Source organism: Myotis lucifugus, unplaced genomic scaffold (assembly GCF_000147115.1).
Source record: "Myotis lucifugus unplaced genomic scaffold, Myoluc2.0 scaffold_1, whole genome shotgun sequence".
Lineage (NCBI taxonomy): Eukaryota > Metazoa > Chordata > Mammalia > Chiroptera > Vespertilionidae > Myotis > Myotis lucifugus.
The window spans coordinates 29,631,296-29,636,713 of NW_005871049.1; the positions used below are offsets into that span (position 1 = coordinate 29,631,296).

Consider the following 5,418-nt stretch of genomic DNA (forward strand, 5'->3'; position numbering starts at 1 on the left):
TTTGTTTATATATTAATTATAATTTTATATAATTAGTATCTTCATAAATGATTTATATATTTAGTAAATTTATATGCATACAAATATGCATATGAATTTATAAATTAGGTGAATTAGAAATGAATTTATCTCTGTGTGATTAAAATTGACTTAAAAAATAACATGACTTATTTTCAATTTAATATTTATGCCTTTAAATTAATTTAAAAATTTTAAGTTTTAAGGGGAAAGGTTTAAATCTTCCCCAGGTGAGTTACATCTAAAAGTCTGAGATATTTAAGAAGGGTAATGTGTGGTGTATTATACTAAATAATAATACTAATACTGTTAGATTTTTATAGAGTGTCTTTTCATTATTATTCTCTTTTAATGGAAATTTAAAACAGTTTTCTTTAGCACTAACTTTTGGAGAATAGAGCCATGTTTAATAATGATATGATAATTTACCAACTTGGAATATCTAAGCAAAATCTATTCAACCATTTCTGTAATAAAAACAGCTCTGAAAAATATTACTTTAAATTATGATAGACAACTGGAGATCTATTTTTATAATATGCTCAGCAAGAATAAGTTAAACTGCCTGCCATCTATAATAATAAAAGGGTAATATGCTAATTAGACAGGACATCTTTCCAGACATCCTTCCTGATGAAGCCAGGGCCAGAGGGAAGCCAGCTGGGTCTGGGTACCTGTGGGTGCCCAGGGGAAGCCAGCCCATGTCCAGGGTGCCTGTGGGCAGCCGGAGGGAAGCCGGTGCTGGCAGCCAGGGAAAGGAAGGCCTACTCTTGCACGAATTTTTGTGCTTTGGGCCTCTAGTCTTCAAATAAAGGAAAATAGACTTATTCACTATAATTAAAGTATTATTAATTTGAAAAGCTTCTTACAAATAGGGTGATTGTTTCTTGTGCAAAATTATATGTTAACTAGAGGCCCAGTGCATGAAATTCATGCACAGGTTGGGTGTGTCCCTCAGCCCAGCCTGCATCCTCTCCAACCTGGGACCCCTCGAGGGATGTCCAGCTGCCCATGTAGGCCTGATCCCTCAATCCAGAACTGCTGGCTCCCAACCACTTGCCTGTCTGCTTACCTGATTGCCCCTAACCCTTTCTGCCTGCCAGCCTGATCACCCCATAACCACTTTCCTGCCAGCCTAATTGATGCCTAACTGCTCCCCTGCTGGCCCGATTGCCCCTAACTGCCCTCCCCTTGCCAGTCTGGTCACCCTAACTGCCCTCCCCTGCAGACCTGGTTCCCCCCAACTGCCCTCCCTTTCAGGCCTGGTCCCTCCCAACTCCCCCCCCCCGCCCCCGCCAGCCTGATCACCCACAACTGCCCTCCCCTGCTGGCCATCTTGTGTGTTGGAGTGATGGTCAATTTGCATATTACCTCTTTATTATATAGGATAATACAAAAATTTATTTTTATTATATAAAGTAATTCACATAGCTCTAATGTATTTCATAAAATACTTAACAAAACCTACCATCTCACTGATAATTTCATATATTGCTGAGATGAATTTGGACTGTTTTTCATATAGTCAACTATTATACTAAGGAGACTGTTGGAAAGCAGGCACATTTTCCTGATTTATTTATTTATTTATTTATTTATTTATTTATTTTTTAATATATTTTTATTGATTTTTTACAGAGAGGAAGGGAGAGATATAGAGAGTTAGAAACATCGATGAGAGAGAAACATCGACCAGCTGCCTCCTGCACATCTCCCACTGGGGATGTGCCCGCAACCCAGGTACATGCCCTTGACCGGAATTGAACCTGGGACCCTTCAGTCCGCAGGCCGATGCTCTATCCACTGAGCCAAACCGGTTTCGGCAACATTTTCCTGATTTAAAATAGCTCTCTATATCAAGATTTATTTATTTATATTAAAAGAGAGGAAGTACCTTGAGTTTTCTAATATTCTTCATTTTTCAGACAAAGGGAGTGTTGGAAAGTCAGGAAAAATTACAGGGCTCTTTTTGATGAGCAGTCACTTGTTCGGCCATATCAGGGCTCATATCTTATCCTCTCCTCCCATGCCACAGCCCTCACACTCTATAGCCCTGTAGGTGCTTGAGGACCTTGCTCTAGCTTTATGACCACCATTTGATTCTATTTGTCAGTGTCCATGACTATAGGTGGTTAAATATTTTGAACATAAACCCTAAGGAAGAAAAAGGATGTTTTCTATAAGACACTGATATATTGATGGATTGCCTATCTTTTTGTTTAATTTCTTTGATAGAATATTAACAAAAAGCTTCTTTATAAGTTCCATATATATGCTGCAAGAATGTCAAATTAAAATATAGTCAACAAGAAAATATACCTTAGCAAGATTTACCATGAACTATCTATTTGTGTCTTTACTCTTTGTACAGACAGAACAAAAAAGGCCTTTCTTTTTCTTTGCTGTGGCCATCCACAATTTATGAGAAGCACCTGGTAATTAAGCCCCAGGACTGTTAGCTCCTCTGACTCAAACAGCTCCTCTGTTCAAACTGCAAGACAAGATAAGCTACTCTCAAGGCTACATTCTTACACCCCTTCCTCCCTGCTGTTTTCAGAACTCAGGGATAAATCACACCAAGTAGAATATTCTCTTCCTCCTGCCCTTTCAAACAAGCCTCCTTTGAACTCTTTATAACTTTTGGTCTAAGCATATTTACAGGCTTGAGAAAATACTGATAAGACACCTCCCTAGGACATCTGCCAGACTCTCTCCTGGAAAGCAAACAAACTATATTTTCAAGACAGACCCTGATTACTGCTCAACTTCAGTAATGACTAGCAACAGCAGCCATTACTCTTTAATTGGGAAAGCCACTTTGTTTCTTGCCCTGTATTGATTAGCAATACTTGCCCTTTCACTTTTTAGAGAGTAAAATAAACTTCCTCTATGCATCTACCTCTTCTTTAAGTTATGAATTCTTCCACAGACCATGTCACTGGCCAAACCCTAACTCTTTTTATTCATCAATTAAAGTATTCACTTATTTCAGTTTTATTAGGCTCAGAATATTACAATGAGAAGGACAGGGTCAGAGAGTTCTGTGTTAATTCTGAATTTGCTATTCACTAAAAATAGTATTTTCTTACCTATCGATAATTATAATTCACAGAGTTTTTAGAGTATGAGAAGATATTTAAACTAAGTCACAAATAGCTACTCTATCCATAACTTTTAGTGTTTGAAACAGTATACTTGATAGTGTTTGTAAATAATAAGCACCTGGCACCTAATCTTCATTTTCTTGTTTAATTTCTTGTAAAGTTCAGTGTAAACTTTCATATTTTTTAGACATCAATTCATGTGTTAATGTTTTCTTTATTTTTTGATCCTTAAGTAAGTCTACTGTTATATGCCATATCTGAGTTCACTGGTAAGAAAATTATAAACAATAATAAATAATGGCAAGAGCAGAATAATTTTGTTCATGCTTACAATGAGAATATTACATGCCAGGTAGTATGTTTATTACTGTGAAGTTGAATTTATCAATTTCTATTTCAATTAAGTTTAGGGTGCTTCCTACTATGTTTTAAATGTTGGGATTTCCCTTTGTGAGTACAGGTAGAACATTGATTTTAAGGTCATTATAATTTCCTACATTACTCACAAAATTATAGAAATCTTTAATGTGAATTTCTCATCACCCAAGAGTTTCAAAGTAATTAGAAATTTTAATATAAATTGAAGACCATTTTCACAATATTCAATGCTACATCTTTTATTATCATGTCCTGTGCCAAAAGACCAGGTTTATAGTGATCACAGATGGAATTTTAATTTTTTAATACGCATGCAGAAAGATGGTCTGATAAATATTATTTTAGTAGTGCTGAGGCAAAGGAATATTGGATCATTTTATTGCCATTAACATTTTCTGAACATTCTAAGTTTATGTTAGACAACTGGCTAGCAGATGGATAGGAGAAAGACATATCTTAAAGATTATACATAAATATTGTTATAAAATAGAATGTAAGAATAAAATATCAGGGAGGACTAATGAATACAGACCCAAAAGATAAATTTATGTATCCTATAAAATTCCTTTAGTTATTTATTTCTAGAAAAAACCCTCCTCATTTATTTCTGTGCCAAAAAGTCAGCTAATTTTAATTACAAATAATATTGTTCATCTTACTGTAACATAAAGTATGAAATATACATATATGTATATATACATATATATACATATATGTATATATATGTATATATAGTATAACTACAGAGAAATGGCTTCACAATTAAAATCCTGTGATTAATGTCAAACAGAATTTTCCTAACTTTGCCTTCATATCAAACAGTTTTTATATTTATCTGTCATTTTTCTATACTTCTAAATCACAATATGATAAAATATATATATTTCAAATATATTCCCCTTAATTATTTATAAAGCAGTGAAATTTCAGATTCTTAATACATTTAGTTACTTGTGTTTGTTTTGGGGTTTTGTTTGTTTTTTGGGGTTTTTTTGTTTTTTGGGTTTTTTTAGTTTTTTTTTTTTTTAGAATCCAACTGGATTTTGACACGGAACACAATAGGACTGCAGGAATAGCAAACTGAAAAGACAAAGCGGAAAAGACCCAGTTCCCCAGTTCTATCTAACTTACAATTAAGTAACAGGAGGGCAAGTCATTAAATGAATAACAAAACAGTTGAGCTTGATGGAGAATATTCTTTTTCTAGTGCCCAGACTTTTTGAATTCCCACCGTGTGTTGTCCAGCGGACACACCTGCCGTGTTTTGAGCCAGCGAGAGATGCAGTGGAAGTGAAAAGCATGGTTACAGACTCCCCACGCAACGGTGCACTCTTCTGGAGTGGCAGATACCGGGTTCGCCTCACATTCTATGCAAAGATCCGTAATGCGGTTCCTGCAGATGGCACAGTTATCAACCTCCAAGTCCCAGGTGCAGAGGGCTAATGGGTTCCATTTTGTCACTTCAAAGCGCTTCTTGCCCTCGCCGCTGTTGGTGCCGCTCGGGGTATCCGCATCCCTCACTGCCTCCATATTGGAAACACGCGGTCTCAGGTTTCACTTGTTTTCTTTGTATATTGTTTGCCTTTGATGAGTATAAAGTGGCCTATTGCATAAGTTGAGATCATTTTTAAATTCAACAAATCTATTTGAAGCATCAACATGCAAGCATTGTGCTTATTCCAGGTAAGTGTCCTCCATTGTAACTGACATTAAAATGCTATATAGAAAAGCTAGTTAAGCACAGGAGCTTTTAATATACTGACCAAATGGATAAATAACTATACTCATTAATAAACACATAACATGAAAGTTATTTATCATTTATCATTAGGAGAGAAGTTTCATTCATTATCCTACGCATGCAACTTTTAAATATAGAAATAACTTTTTTTTAACGAATAGGGTAAGAAAGGAAGCA

General features: G+C 35.5%; 1 pseudogene; it reads right to left on the bottom strand.

Annotated features, from left to right (window-relative positions):
• Positions 1-4,542: 4,542 nt before the first annotated feature.
• Positions 4,543-5,033, bottom strand: LOC102418285 (annotated as a pseudogene).
• Between the last annotated feature and the right edge of the window lie 385 nt (positions 5,034-5,418).